Raw genomic sequence first — 18,178 nt, 5'->3', positions numbered from 1 at the left:
GATAGAGCCACTTGATTGATCAGAAGTTATCAATCATGCTGTTAGGAGCATTATTCAATAAATTTGTACCATCTCTCTTGCATTATTAGTTATTGCAATAATTGTAGGATCGATAAGGTCTTCAAACTGGGGTTGGCCCTAATTACCTACAAGAAACTAGGGATTCATTATCTCTCTTACAATTCTCATTTTCTTAGTTATGACATAATTTTTTTTATTAACCCTTGGTTGTAAGCACTATAGGAAAAAAGCATGGCCCTGTGGGGACTTGAACCTTGGTTGTAGGACCTATAGGAAAGAAGCCCCACCTTTTCACCAAAGGGACAAGCCCTTAAAAAAATTTATTAACCCTTGGTTGTAAGCACTACAGGAAAGAAGATCCACTATTTCACCAAAGCTCAATCGAAAAACATTCTCAATTGAGATCCACAATAGAGAATGGCCCTCTGGGGACTTAAATCTTGGTTGTAGGCCCTACAGGCAAGAATATCATAGGCTTTCAAGCAATTTTGTTTGTAGATTTACTAACTTGGAAGTCATCAACCTTATTGGTTACTATGAATTTGTTTTCAAAAGGACTGATTTAGGAATTAATTGAACCATTTTGCTTTAAGTTCCAATTGTTGGAAATATTCAAGATATGACAAGTTATTGAGAGGGGAGGGGTGAATCAGTAACTTCATAATTTTAAAACAAATTCAGCACTTTAACCATGTATATTATTCACCATTCATTCATCTAATCTATTGTTTGTATGAGAGATCAAACACCTAAAATAGTGTGACCTAGAAACCTTCCAAATAGAAAGTAAAACTAGGGTAGGGATGATACCCAAAAAACTTTGTTATTGTAATAGAAAGTTGGCCTATTAAGGCTTACACTGACCACTTCTGGTGATCTTCCCTGTTAGGAGCATAAAGGACTACTAGGTCCACCTTGTTAGAGTATATACAAACATACAATTAAGTATGCACTCTATTAGGAGATTTATACAAAGGCTGTTAAGTCTACCTTGTTAAAGGATTTACAAAATTGATTCACTTATTAGGATGAAATAGTGGACAAAATATTACTAAGTCATCCAAATAGTAGAAAACTCGAGTTCTTTAGGAAGACTTGGTATCCTTTTGATACTCAACATCCACTGTATTACTCGGCATCATCATGCACTCGATAGAAGTGGAAGCTCAGTCCATACTAACCACACAACATAGCTTAGAACTTGGTAATCATTGGAGACTCGGTAGATATAGTGTCACTCGGTAAAAATTGAATCCTTCATTTACCTTGATTTCACTCAGTAAACACTAAACTTCCATTGCTCGATAAACACTTTGAAGCTTGGTGAACACTATGAAGCTCGATGAATACTGTGGAGCTTGGTGAAGACTATGAAGCTTGATGAACACTATGAAGCTCAGTGAACACTGTGAAGCTCGATATATACTACTAGATTACACATACACTCAGTAGCTTCAGGAATGCTCGCTGTGAACTAATTAAGTGATAAACTTACAAGGTAACCATTGAATGCTCGGTATACACTGTAGACTAAGTAATGAACTTGGTAATTATTCAGAATCAAATGGATGAGTGTTGTCACTAATGACAAATACAATATAATACCAACAATCTCCCCCTTTGGCATTAGTGAAAAAAAACTTATAAGCCAAAACATATTTACATAACCTGACTCAATGAATATTGGTTTTTCAAAATTGATCTTTGTAGAATTGTTGCATATACATTTCTATATATATCTTCTTGATGATGTATATACAAAGATACTTATGTACACATGCTAACTCTTTTGAGTGCTAACCCCACCTATCACTTATAGTGATAACTCTCCTCACTTATTATGCTAAATCTCTCCCCCTTTTTTACAATAATGTCAAAGGATTACATATATACATTTTATATGGTTACACCAAAGTAAGATAGAAAATCTTGATGTACCTTAAGTATAGTAGCAAAGGTATTATCCCAAGTCTATTGTAAAATTTGACAGGTGGAGAGAGCAATTTGAACTTCTGCTGATAGATGGATCATGTGATCAACTACTAAGAAGGTCTGATCTTGGACCAATGTTTTGCAATGAGTAATATTTTTTTGCATTGTGTCCATGATAGGAAAGATCATGTTCTGGATGTCTATGAGTGTAGACTAGATCCTTGCATCTTCTCTTAATAATTTTGCCTATACATTTGCCAAATATTTGAGCTTGGTGTGATGGGAGATTGTGCAGGAGGAGTCCACCTTTAACTTGGATCCACTTGATTGCATATCAATGTCAATCTTATTTAGTTTCTCCTTTATTTCTTTGGTCAAAGTAGAAACATCACAAAGTTTGGCAAAAAGTGATGCTGCATTATTAAAAGGATTTTCAAAATTGCCCAAAAATGCTGACAAATCAACCTGGTTAATTGCTATCTTTTGAGCAATATGATCTAGCACCTTATTGTCAAATTTCTTTTCAGCTTTCTCAATTAATTTTTCTTGTCTGGAAAAATCTTCATTAAATTTCTGTACAACCTCTTCTAATTGAATCAAAATGTGTTGAGTAGAATCTACTTCAACACCTATAGCATCCAAAATTATATCTTTGGAATTCTTAATTATTTTGTATTCCTTATCCCTTTCTGATCTTAACTATTTCTGCATAGCTTTCATCTCTATGAGTTGACTGGCTAACCTCATTTCTTCAATGGTAGCATTGTCATAGTCAATCTTTGGAATTATTATTTCTGTGTCCAAATCATTGCCTTTTGCAATTTCCTTTCCAATGATTAGAAGTTTTAATAGATGCTTTTTGACTTTCATGATGACTGGTTTGACTTTAGGAACAGACACAATAGTAGAGATAGAAGGACTAGCAGTAAGAACTAGGATAGGACTCAAGGATTGAATGCCAATAGGAGTACTAATCAGATAAAAAATTGGAACACTTCTGAAAAATGATGCCACACCCAGTAGAGTACTCATAGTAGTATCTGAGCTGATTGGAGTTGAAGTCGATACAGATAAAACTAGTGAAAACAAAATTGTAGCACTTACTGTAATTGATGAAAAAAAAATTGTGGAACTTACTGGTACACTCACTGATGATGAAGGAGCTAAGGAGGCTAACTCAGTGGTTGAAGAGGTGATAGACAACTTGGTAGATGAAGTGCTTGGTGCATCTATTTCAGATACATGGAGCTGGGAGGAGGCTGGTGAAGACTAAGCTATTGATGTGGTAATTGTGCTCACAATCTCACTTGTAGAAGCTATCTCCACAGTAGATGTGACAGTCTTTGGTGGAGAGTGAGGAAGGGATGTAATAAATTCTGCTGCAATTTTTACTTGATCTTCTTCTTCCTCCTTGTCTTCTTCCTCTTTTTCTTCCATAAGTACATGAAACTCTCTTGGAGTAACTGTGATGGATGGAGTGCTATCGAAATCATATATCAAAAATATCTTCATCTTTCAATTACTCAACACATATCCAAAAACTATCCTTAAACTAAATCCAATAACATAATTTTATCTTTCTTCTCCCATTTTAATCTCTTTTTTTTCTTCTCATTGGTGGCCTATCACTTTAATCTCCCTTAATCTTCTCTAAATTTGCATCTACATTTTCTATTCTTTCTTTGTCACTCCTTTTGATAGTCTCTTATGCTGATTATATCAAATATCTATATAAAAACCAATCAACTCATTACAATAAAAAATCTATAATCATGATCTTAAATCTTTTATTTTAGCAAGTACCATCCCAATACTAGAACATTGGGAAGTACCCTCCCATTGTGTCATGAGAGCTCTAGATCACTATCATCATATGGAGATTCATTATAAACTATTTGAACTGCTCAATATTCATCATCATGGTTTGTTATCAACTTGCTTCAAATGGAAGGGATTGAACTACTCCATATTCACCATCATGCTTTGTTATCAACTTGCCCAACAATGGAAGCCAAGGATTTAACCATGCATGTATTGGCACACTCTCCCTATGAGGATCCCAAGTATCTACTACCATTGTTAATTTGGTCACCACTATATGATCCTAAATGTTATGAAATATTGAAGTTGGTAGTAACTTGTCCCATTTCTCTAGAAAATATAGCATAGGTTCAAGGTCCCTTGGCTCTCAAGAATTTGTAGTAGCTATTCTCACTATTGGAAGAATTACTTCAGTGAAGAATTGAGTGTAAGGAGTTGAAGAAGCAAGTTCTGCTTTTGTGTAAAAGCCATAATCATGATGCGCATTCTGTTATAGAAGCCTTTGCCATAATGGCATCACCTCTAAACCATGCAAAGGATGTTGCAGTGGTTCCCAACCTTGAAATTATTATAAGTAATGGATACTTGGGATCTTTGCATGAAGATTGTATGAATATTTGAAACACTTATAAGAAAATGCAAATGCGATACATGATAAATTGCACAACTTGTAGTCCTCCTGATATTTGGATTGTAAATTTTCAAAGACACTTGAAATTGATTCCAATGTCATAGTACCTACCACAATGCTCTCCTAGATTCTATTTAGTGGCTCCCATAATATCCTCTATGTTGTCTAGCTATTGTTTTTGTTAATTCCTGATAACCTGACAAGATAAATATTTTGATTTATCAGACTGATCTGAACTAGATGCATGAATAAGGTTATAATATGGACATAGAATCATTATACTTCCTATAGGAATAATTGACAATTTTATATGGGTTTTATTAGACCTATTATTGATTAATGTAGTTAGTTAACCACTAAACATTAGTGAAAATATAATGGGTGCTGATTTTGAGGAAGTAAAATGATTTGGAAAACACCAACCTAGGAAGAGTGTGCTTGTTGAAAGGTCAAGACCCTAAATTATGTAAAAGATAGGGGTGTGTTTGTAGATAGAATGCACACAATTATTACACAAGTCTACTTCTTCTAGCATTCATTCCTAGGTGATCTACATGGATAATTAATAACAGATTTAGAACTTATTTTCCAGATCGATTATATTTAGTCCATAATATCTGAATGTTAGACTTAGAAAATTATAAGACCTTCATCAATAGTCCTAGAGAATACAATGCAACAAGTAAATTGTAAAAACATTAGTAAGAAAGAGGAAAATTATGATCCTAAGAAACCTGTGTTATATTCAACACTATCAAATGAAGTATCGACAAAGCATAGGTAATTGATAATGGATCATCTTGACACATTACAGGATACAAAGAAGTACTAGAGTCAATATCAAAAAAAGTTACTAATGAAGTGACCATAGGTGATAATTCCACTCATCTTGTCAAAGGAATGGGGAACTGCACATTGAAACTAAAGTTAGGTATTTCTCTTCATCTCAAAAGAGTACTCTATGTACCAAGAATCAAAAGAAATCTAATCTCTATTACAACACTTGAAGATGATGGACATAAGGTTGCATTCATGGATGTTAAAATAATGGCCTAGGCTAAGAACTTTTCATTTAAGAAATCAAAGTTGATTGCTCAAAGAAAGGGATACTTATATGAATTAAATATAGAACCTATTCAAGCCTTAATCCATGAAGTTTCTAATATAAAAAAAGTGTGGCATAGAAGGTTAGGGAATTTAAACTTCAAAGCCTTATCGACTATGGAGAAGATGGTTACTAGTTTACCTAAATCAAATAAAGATCATTCTAGCATATGAAAAGGATGTGCACTAGGTAAGAACACCAAAATCCCATTTCAAATTAGCACTAGAAAATCTAACAATGTTTTAAAATTAGTCCACTTAGATTTATGTGGACCCATGTTTGTTACTTCTCTTGGAGGATTTTTGTATTATATACTTTTTATAGATGATTTCTCTAAGAAAACATGGATTCACTTCTTAAAAAGTAAAGAATCAAAAGAAATCCTTTAAGAGATTTAAAGAATTCAAAACCTTAATTGAAAACCTATTAGGACATAGTACTAAAACTCTTAGGTCTAATAATGGAGGGGAATATACTTCAGATTTATTTAAAGATTTTTGTAAAGAAGCAGGAATTAAGAAGGAGTATACCATTCTTTATAGTCCACAACAAGATGGGGTAACACAAAGGAAGAATATGACAATTATAGAAGCAGAAAGAGGTATGATACTTGATCAAAACTTAGAATTTTATCTTTGGTAGAAGCCTCATGTAATGCTATCTATATTCAAAATAGAAGTCCTCACTCCCAGCTTAGAGATAAAACTCTTGAAGAAGTCTTTTTTAAGTTTAAACCAAATTTAAGTCATCTTAGGATATTTGGGTGCACTAAAATATGTTCCAAAAGAAAAGATAACTAATTCAAAATCCTCTAGAAGGAAAGGAATTTTTTTCATGTATGGTGAAACCTATAAAGCATATATAATTTACATACCTAGTGAGAAGAACATTGAACTTAGTACAGATGTAATCATTGAAGAAGGGCTTGGATTCAATAGGTCCTTAAGTTCTGAAGACCCCTCTCATATGCTTAGTTCTGAAGAAAATCATGATCTTAAGTTTCAAAGGGAGAACATTGAAGAAATAAAAGGTGAGAATCAAAACCTTAATCTTGAGGAAACTCAAAATACTAAGAAAATACAACTTTGGACTATTAAGACTGTAGAGGAAGCATAAGACTTAACTACACCATTTGGAACCTTTTGTAAAGACCCCTTTTATAAATCTTTGATCCAAAGTTCAAATTTCATATAAGTTAGGAAGTCATTTAGATTAAACATGCCTTCTTCCTTAATTATTCAACATTTGAAGAGTTGAGTAGTATCAATTTATTATTTTAATCTATTTAGTAAGTTTCATTCTATAGTACCAAACAATCTTCTCTCTCCAGGTTATGACTGTCTAGAGATGGTAGATTTATGATGCAAAGGCCGCGTGAAACAAATTACAAGAAGCTCCTTGGAGGATACCGTCAGGTGCTCGAATTTACTCCACCTTTCCCTCCACCCACTCCCTATCTGAAGATGTCATAGCTCAGATGAGAGCAAAGCTTCCTGGGCTATAGTTAAAAATACATTTTTAATGGTAATTCTTAAGGTTGCTGTTTAAGTATAATGTAATGATCTCTTTATTATCATGAGTATTTACACTTTATCACTATTTGATTATATATATAAAGATTTTACTCATGCGATTCCATATTATTAATATATATCTAAATATCTATAATAATATGTATGTTTTGATATGTATATATATAATATTTCTTACTATATAATTCTGAACATATATCACCAAATATATATCTGGCATTTCTCCCTCTCATTTGATTTACAAACATATATATTTTAGAGGTTGCGATCTCTTATTTATAATATTATAAATCTTCTCTAGATGATGATATTTATCTAATCCTTTAGATATCATTATACTATACGTCTTACATACATATATATCATCATTAATAAGATATCTATTATTTTCATATATAACCTTTCCTTGATTACTAAACACATTATAACTATATTGCTATAGTTAGATAATGTGTGAGGAAACATTAGAAAGATACCTTCTTTCATAATACCATACTTGATTATGCAAGCTATTCCAATTGTTATTAAATCATTCATCTTGAATATCAAACAATAAACCATACCTTATGTAAAATCCTCAATGCATGGGTCTTTTGTTCACAATGTTAGGTCAATCAAGTCAGCATACCTTTCTTGGTGATAGTATTGGAATTCTCACTTGTTTGGCTAACATGGCATATTTATCCACCATAGCTCCTTTTAGTTAAGCTTATTATAATGCATATGATACCAATCTACATAATTTATTCTGTATTAATGATAATGGATTGATTATAGATGATTAGTTCTACAGCACGGTAGTTTAATTATCCTTTAGTACATCAATTGGAAGTGGTGACAGGTGCCGAGCAAGTGATTTGTATGCGGCTTACAATATTTCTATCTTCTCTTTATTATGTCTTCTATTTACCTTGTGCCGTATCCACATGTCTTCCTTAACTTATCAATATATTGTATCTCGAGTATTTCTTGATAATTATAAATGTTCTCAATGCTGATGAAAATGTTAGATTTTTCTTATCAGAGTAACTGTACCTAATGAGATCAATAACTGTATCGCTAACTATATGAAGAATTAGCGGCTCAATACAAGTATGATCACCGTTTCTGAGTTATCTTCTTATAATCATGCAAGCAATTGGATTTGATAACGTAAGAGGAAATATAACCTATAGCTTTTCCAGAATGATCACCCTCTAACCATGAAATCTTTTGATGTCATCTTTGATTAGTTATTGATGCTCGTGCATTCTTGGCTTTGCAACAGGCTGATAGACACCACCTTCACATGACTTCTCTTAAGAATCTTAGAGCATTCTGATATGCCATAAAATAGATACAATCCTTTCTATCTATTCTTTGGACAAGTTAATGACTCTCCCTTAATATGTAGTGAGGAGGCATGATGGGAAATGTTGTATCTCAAAAGGTCATGACTCTTACAAACAAACTGATTCAGTAGTGTATCAAATCATACCTCTTCCTTGTAGCTATTAACATTAGTTAATTAACCAACTTCACATTAGATTAGTTCCTTACTAAGGTGGTGATAATGTATGATTTGTTTTATACCTTTAATCAGTATCAATCTCTCTCTCTAGACAACAATTACTCATTTCATAGCTAGCAATACCCGTATTATCTTTCTTTTAACACTGCAATTTCAATCTCAGATTGCAAAAGAAGTAAGGATGCCACCAAGATAAAGAGAATATTCTCTCTAAATGTCTGATAACATAGCAAAGGTCTATATAAACTCGATGACCGGCAATAACTTTGGTCTATGAAAGTAAGGGATATGAAGATAAGCTTTACTTATATACAAAACTTAAAAATTAAAATAGATTATTATACATTGAATATATATATATATATATTTTGAAGATTATTATTTGGGTTTTGCTAACATTATTATTAATATTGATAATTATCAATCATTACTATTATATATAACAATTAATCATGAGAACGTATATATATATTTATTATAAAATAATACTCAAATTGAATATATTTATTCACATAATTAAGGCTCATGACACCTTTAGAGAGAACAAATGACCCAAAATATTGTCTAGTTATGAAACAAACATGAGTGACTCATCTAACTCAAAATCAACAAATATTTTAGATGCTATCAAACATACAGCTTGGAAGGATGCCATGACAGAAGAATACCAATCCATTATTAAGAATGATGTTTGGAAAATTGTTCCAAAGCCTGAGCAAATTTTTTTTATCTCTTCTAAGTGGATATTTAAGATGAAGCATGTTACTAATGATAGCATTGAAAAATATAAGGCTAGATTCATAGCCAAAGGATTCTCTCAAAAGGAGGGAATTGATTATGAATAATTTTTTTCTCAAGTTGCCAAATGCACCTCCATGAGAATAGTCCAAACTATTACAACATCAAAGGGATCGAAAGTACATCAAATGGATGTGAAGATAACATTTTTGAATGGGAAGATTACGGAAGAGGCATATTTGGAACAACCTAAAGGATTTGAAGCTCATAATCCTAAAGTCTTTGTTTGTAGACTCAAGAAAGATCTCTATGGGCTTAAACATACTCCACTAGCTAATATATACTCTATATGTAGAATATGCCAAGATGCATCGAGGCGTTGATTTTTTTTTAATGTATATTAAAAGTGAAAAATAAAAAAATTCAATGCCTCGATGCATCTCGGCGTATTCTACATATAGAGTATATATTAGCTAGTAGCAGTCGTGGCATGCATAACAAATTGAATAATTAATTTGATTCTGTTTCAAATATAACTTATTATTAGGAATATTATTGCTATATATTTATTTGATTATGTTTCAAATAAAACATTACAATTTATATCATGGTTAGGTTTAGTATTAGGATTACTCTTACCATATATTATTTATTATAATAATTAGAGATAAGGTTTAGTGTTAATGTTGGGTCTATTATCTTGTTTAGAGTGGAAATATTTCTAGTTCAAATATAACTTATTATTAGGAATACTCTTGCTATATATTTATTTGATTATGTTTCAAATACAAATTTACAATTTATATCATGGTTAGGTTTGGTATTAGGATTACTCTTACCATATATTATTTATTATAATAATTAGAGATAAGCTTTAGTGTTAATGTTGGGTCCATCATCTTGTTTAGAGTGGAAATATGCTTAGCGTTAGTATTAAAGTTAGGGATAGGGTAAGGGTTAGGACCTGTACTTATATTTATGATTATAAAAAATTTGTCAAGTTAGAAATAAATTATTGATCATGATATGTTTATAATTTAATGTTAAGGTTTATTGTTAGCATTAGATTTATGTTAAGGTTTATTGTTAAGGTTAGATTTATGGTTACGGTCATAATTTATTTTTATGGTTATGATTGTATTTTGCCTTTAAATCAAAGTTAATGTTATGGTCGAGATTAAGATTAGAATTATAATTAGGGTGATTGAACAATTAGGATAGAGAATATTATTAATATGTTTATGATACAATAACAATTATTATACTTCAAATACTTAAGATTAGGATTAGTGTTAATGTTAGAGTTTAGATAATGGACAATCTTGAGATTTAAATTATGTTTAGGATTATACATATAATTAGAATTTTGGTTTGAGAGACATGTAGATTTTAGTTTATTTTTGGTGTGTACATTATAAATAACTCTCCATCTATATTTTCCACATCCATTTAATGCTATCTATTTTAGAATTTTGTTAATGGTACATATTATATAAATCTATACAAAAAATAATGGTTAGGTTTAGGATTTATAAATGATGGTTAGGTTTATACATAGAATTAAGATTTATTATAAATAAATTTAATGTTTGATATATTTGTGTTACCACATATTTGTCACTTCCATATAAAGTAATATTTTGATACCAAACATATTAGAAAGTCATGCATATAGACTTATGAAAGTATAGCCTACACATGTTTTGAATATAGAGCTATGAAAGTAACTATACAAATTATGTGAAGAATTCAAAAAACTAAATTTCATTATATTGTAGTATAATTTAAAAAAGAATATGGAAGATATTTATAAAACCACATAAAAACCACACACACACACACACACACACAAACACACACACACACACACATGCACACACACACACACACACACACACACACACACACACACACACACACACACACACACAATTAGATTGGTATTACGACCTTTATTTGTGCAATGATCACGATGAACTTCTTTCATCATTGATGGAAATGTATCTGCATAATGAGATGCCTCACGTACTCTTTTTGCAACATCCACCATTTTCCATATTTCTAACTCATCGAGATCATCAATTGTTAATTTTGTGTGTTCAAGAGTTTTCACGATACCTTTGCAGTACTATGTAACCAATCTTACACATTTATCAATATCAGATTCAAAAAATGTATTAGAGTTTACAGAGCCATTTGGGCTTCCAACAATGATTTCTGATTTATTTTCTGAAGCATCCATTGTTTTAGTTCTTTACTGCAAAAGAACTAAAAAATAGAAAATATCAGTATTTCAAAATTATAAGTTTAAAATTAACCATAATTTGTAATAAAGTAAGTGTTAAAATAAATAATGTTTAGTACTACATGTTGTACAAGAAATATTAAAAATACTTAGAATAAGAATTTTTTTTTTTACCAAGTAAAAATATGAAAATGTAATTTTTACCATTCAAATAATTAACTCAAGTACAAAATAATGCATTTGAATTACCAAACTTATATAATATAAATAAATGAGCATTAGATTTTATCACCAAGCATTTGGATCAAGAGACAAATTATAATAATATTGTTCATTATTTTGAGAAGTACAAACCACCAAAATTTATTGATAATGTCTATAATATATCAAAAAAATAACAAAAATGTGTTGAAAAAATGCACAATCTATCAAATAACTTCTAAAGTTCCCAATCAGCTTTGTTCTTCCTTTCTTCTAGCAACTTGCTTCCCTGTTTTCATTTTTTCATATCTATCATAAGTGAAGGGTAGCATAATTCTTATTCCTTACAAAGATTTGACACTTGATATTGCCACAAATGTGAGACCAGTTCTTTCAGTGGGACCTATATCAATTGTAGCTCTTTGCAGTGTTAGCCCTTGTGACTTGTGTATAGTTAAAGCCCATGCAAGTCTCAATGGAATATGCTTTGTGTTACTCCTATCAATTGCAGGAATTGGAACTCTTTGAGGATGGTGATCATCGAAAGGAATTCCAGAGTAACTATCAAAATCCACAAGTACATATGATGGCAGTAGAGGTGGTGGACTTCCAAGTCTATATACAATACTTCAAACATATCCTAATGCTCCATTGACAAGACCAGCTTCAATCCATAGGTTTGAAGTTAGCATCACCCTTGCATCTTTGCTAAGTAGTAGTTCCATGTCTAGCTCATCACTTCCATCTCCATCTATAGAACTCTGTGTTGTTTTAACAGCAATGCTTCATCCAATAGGGTTCGTTAATGATAGTAGCATTTTCTTATTATGATTGTACACATTTTCATTTGTTGAAAATAAATGAACACCACTTTGAAACTCCTCATTTTCTGTAATACTCATGTTTGAATTACATCTTGACATAAGTATCAACCAATCCTCTAGTGTGGGCTTTGCATCCCTTATATTTGATAGAAGAACACGAAATCTTTCTTGCTCATTGCTTTGTCCATCTTGTCTAAATATGTGATTTAAAGTAACTACAGTATGGAATTCTTGCCATAGTAACTTTGCATGCCCTCTACTTTCATATACTGGTCTATCACCAACTGGAGGAAATTGTGCTAAATCTCCAACTAATATGATAGATATCCCTTGAAAAATACTAAAAACATGTTATATGAAATAATATTATTTTGGCTTTAGTTTTCTAATAGTAAGGAAAAAAAGTAAATTAGTACGTGAATCTCTTACTCTAAGAAGATGAAATACTAAACATGCCTCCAAAATTTTTATGGCTATTTTCTGTGAATTCTTGTTGAAGATGAGAGTCTATGTTTTGGATTAACCTCTCTCCAAGGAAGCTCATTTCATCTATCAATATGTATTTTACATTAGATAATTCATCTTGGAAACGTGCAAGTCTTGTTCCTTGTAGCTGAAATGTCCCTTTCTCTGATTTTATATGATATTTCAAGTCTCTAATCAGATATTTAAGATCAAACAACCAATCTTTCAAAGATCCACCAATTTCTCAATAAACCCCAAATCAGGTATGCCAAAAATAGTGCCAAAAACTTCACAGTTTCACATATTATTAGTAAATATGAAAGTGGATATTTTTATACAAATTTAAGCAGCATAAAAGCCTACAAAATGACATTTTCATATTTGTATAACATTTACACAACAGGTCCCAAACGGAGGATAAAAACAATGCTCATCGGGCTCCCAAAAACAACATAGAATAGCCCGGAAACACCACAAAAACACTAATAATCTATTAAAAAAGTATAATCATGACCAAATACATATATTCAGTTCTATTTTAACATCTAAAAGTCTGAAATACAGCAGCAACCTAGACTGATATGAAATACTCAACCAGAAACACCAAACTCTTACAAAAAAACACACCCGAAAAACCACAAATCTGCACTGTTCAGCACAAAGGCAAACTCTGCATAAGCATGCACATGGAATGGCTTCAAAATAAAATCCTTAGCCTTCCTCAAAATCTGAAAACTCTCATTCTTGTGTCTCCTTCTCCACAGGTTTGGTAGCCTCTGAAGAATAACAAAGAAATGAGTAAAAATCAAGTTCTTGAATGAGCCCAAAATGCCTTCAAACCCCTTAAAGGAGGGCATAACCCTAACTCACGTCCAAGAGGGGTTAATAAAACATATTTTAATAATAATTTTCATTTATTAGTCCATTATCTTCCAAAGATTATTCCCTTTTTCTAAAACTTCACCTTTTTGGGCCTGCCTGCCTTAGCAAAGATTATTATTTTTAATTATTTGAAAAGGGGACATGACAAGTCCTCCCCTTCCAAATATTGCTTTTCCTCAAGAAATGGCTGAAAAATAGACCAATCAATCCACCTAGATCCCAAATGTATTCATGAACTATACTATTATCAATTAACATAGGCTCCTACAATATCCTCTGCAATATAGCCAAGAGAAATCCATAATCAAACTGACAATTACTACTCAAAAAGACTCCAAAGTCACAACTTCCACAGTTAGAAACCCACGAGACACAAATTCTTAGAACATCAAAACTCAAGTAAAGTGGACAAATCAAATTGCCAACATAGTAAATACCATCAACGCATCCCACTGGCCTATACAGAATGTACAGTCCAACTCTGCAACAATCGTGAACGCTCCTAAATGAAACTGTACCAAGTATGGAGAATTCACACATTGTACAACTCCTACAGTCAACACAACTCTGCAGATCACTGGCCACTATCTCATAACCATAACTCCCATGCACCCCTGATGGTGAAAAGCCATCACAAGATAAACAACAAGAAATGGAACCCAAACCAAGTTTTTCTTCCATCAACTCCTCAGCACAAGGATCAAATGCTAACTGATGTACATACCCTACAATATAATGTTGATAAAAAGAAACCAACCTCATTCAACAGCTCACCATGAACAAGTGATACAACCCACTATGACTAATCACCAGCTAAGTTAGGAGATGTCATAGCCAAAGGAGTATAATCAATAACAACACCTGCTGAAGCATCACTCCAAAACTCCTGCTCTAAGTCATGTATTATCAAGCTGTCAACTACAGGACCTATCACCATGTCGTGCCCATCAAAACTGTCATCTTGAGGCATCAAACTATCCCATAACTAATGATAAGCACTAGGAACCAAATTACATATCTGTATCATCATCTCATCAACATGGTCATCAAAGGTGAATTGATGAGCATACCTCACAATGTAATGTTGATAGAATGCGCTAATCTCAGTCAATGGCTCAGACTACAATCAAGATGTAACTAACTACAATTGATCACTAACCAAGTTGGAACTGACTACTACCTCTAAAGACATCGCCAAGGGAGTAGTATTACTAGCAGGAACCATGCCAATTGTCGACTCACCAACATCACACATGGTATTTGATACATCATCTCTAGTCTTCGTGCCATTAGTACTAGAGTTCACCACCATGTCAGGCATACCAAAACAATCTGTTGTAGCACCCAACTCAACTGAACCTGACTCTAGTGGGGACAAACCCGATATGCCAATGTTAGTATCAAGGATGGATGCATCCCCATCTCCACTGTCTTTGACAATCTCGACCATGGACATCCTCAAATCACCAAACACCATAGCTTGTGACTATATAGAATCTAGTAAAGATTGTAGTTGCTCTAACTCCATGGTCAACTTAGCCAAATGAAACTATGACTCCTTGAAAGCCAACTGTGTACTCTCAAGAATCTCAAAATTCACCTCAAGCTACTGAGTAAGCTCACTCACCTCATCTTCCTTGGCCAACAATGCATCGTATGTTATACTGCCCCACTCCATAAGATAATCTCTATCGACTACCAACTGCATATAATTTTATCTCAGAATTTGGATAGCCTCCCATAAAGAGTGGAACTCTGTCAAGGAAAGATAACTTCCCCCCTGCTCATCACTAGTAGGAGAAACCCATCCATAAATGGCTAACAACTAACGAGCAACATCAAAATGTTGGCAAGCGATAGCAATGTCCCTCTCAATAACTCTCAACTGATTAGACACATGATGGCACTAGCTAGACTGTCTCCTACAAACCTCCTCTAATGCACTTTCTAAAGGAGTATCCTCAAAGTTACTAGTCTCTAGAGTATTACCATCCATATCCTGTGAATCAACTCCAAAGCTCATATCAACATATGGAGTATCAAAAATTGTAGCACTAATGTCTAACACCTCTGTACCAAAAGAAACTACCAAGGAAACTAAGTCTTCAAAACTACCCACTGCATCCTCTTGGATGTCATCAATGCCAATATGATCCTGGGACTCATTTGTACACACTGCCAAATATGAAAGATCATCAACACATTCCAGCAAGTATGGTCAACTGGATATATGAAAAAAGCCCAACACCAGTCTATAAAAACTAATACCAGCATTGGACAAGCTGCTAGCACAAGAAAAGACAACACAGTGCAATCTGCTAATCAAATCCATGATAGCACCCAAACAAACACTGCTACCAAAAAGTGTTAAAGATCTCTAGTCAACTAAATCCCAAATGCCAATATAACAATCTCGAGTCCATATCTGTAAACTAGAATTAGCTGGTAACTCAAGAAAACTCCTCACCTAAGTAATATGACCAATACCAACTAACTCCACATACCTATCATGATGAGATAATGAAGTCACAATACTGTCTTTGTTCACTTTCAGCTGGCTGGACAAATCATGTGAAGTACTACCAGCCTCAACCTCATGTGTCGAAGCATCTAACTGTGCCTAGTACTCTTTCTCAGCAAAGTCATGAATGCTCAATGTCTACTCATCTCTACCAGGTATCTCACCATCATGCACAACAACATCCTCATAATAATCATCTAAACCCACTATGTTTTAGTCACTACCTATTGTAACTATACCATCCTGAATACTTGTGACATCATCCTTTGATGACCTGTATACAATTGTCTCAATTTGAGTATCAAGTTGACCATTACTATCAATCTGTGCAATATCCTTTCTCACTACCTCCTGTGGTAGAGTAGAATCTGAGACCTCAACCTGGCTATAAGCAAGTTTCTCAAACTCCTCATGCAAGTTCTTGGTAATTATGTCATCTGCCCTGTGAGAAACTCTGCCAAATAGAAATCTAGTCAACTTATCCACCTTAGTTGGGTTAGACAACATGTCATTCATTATACAATGGTGCTCAACCAACTGCTCAGACATGTCATGGCCTATTTTCCTAAGTTTATCTCAAATGTCTAAATAACCATCCTTTCTACTATTCTAACTTTGGATATCAATTGTCCAAGATCGTGTCCTCTGAGACTCTGTACTATACATGTCCATTCTAGATAAAGTAGAGTGTAAACCCAATAGGTTATAACTTCTTCAAACACAAAGAAATAACATGCAATTGATTAGAAGTAGCATGAAACCATATATTTTGACATGCAACTGATTAGAAGAAACATACAACCACCAAATTCACTAAGAACTAACATGAAAATGATTAGAAGCAGCATGCAACCATAAATTTTGACATGCAAGATTTGGGTAGTTGTCAAAACTGACATGCAAACTTCTACAAACCCTTAGGCTGGCAAGATCATAGCTCTAATACCACTAAAACTTCCCTTTCTCTGATTTTATATGATATTTCAAGTCTCTAATCAAATCTTTAAGATCAAACAACCAATCTTTCAAAGATCCACCAATTTCTCAATAAACCCCAAATCGGGTATGCCGACAATAGTGCCAAAAACTTCACAGCTTCACATATTATTAGTAAATCTGAAAGTGGAAATTTTTATAGAAATTTCAGTGGCATAATAGCCTAAAAAATGACATTTTCAGATCTTTATAACATTTACACAACAGCTCCTAAACGGAGGATAAAAACAATGCTCATCAGGCTCCTAAAAACAACATAGAATAGCCCGAAAACACCACAAAAACACTAATAATCTATTAAAAAAGCATAATCATGACCAAATAAATATATTCAGCTCTATTTTAACATCTAAAAGTCTGAAATATAGAAGAAACCCAAACTGATATGAAATACTCAACCGAAAACACCAAACTCTTACAAAAAACACACCTGAAAAATCACAAATCTGCACTGTTCAGCACAAAGACAAACTCTGCATGAGCATGCACATGGAATGGCTTCAAAATCCCATCCTTAGCCTTCCTAAAAACCTTAAAACTCTTGTTCTTGGGTCTCCTTCTCCACAGGTTTGGCAGCCTCTGAAGAATAACAAAGAAATGAGCAAAAATCATGTTCTGGAATGAGCCCAAAATGCCTCCAAACCCCTTAAAAGAGGGCATAACCCTAAATCACATTCAAGAGGGGTTAATAAAAAATATTTTAATAATAATTTTCATTTATTAGTCCATTAGCTTCCAAATATTATCCCCTTTT

Source organism: Cupressus sempervirens, chromosome 3, assembly GCF_028749045.1.
Source record: "Cupressus sempervirens isolate cs-2001-9-10 chromosome 3, ASM2874904v1, whole genome shotgun sequence".
Lineage (NCBI taxonomy): Eukaryota > Viridiplantae > Streptophyta > Pinopsida > Cupressales > Cupressaceae > Cupressus > Cupressus sempervirens.
This window is presented reverse-complemented; position numbering follows the sequence as displayed.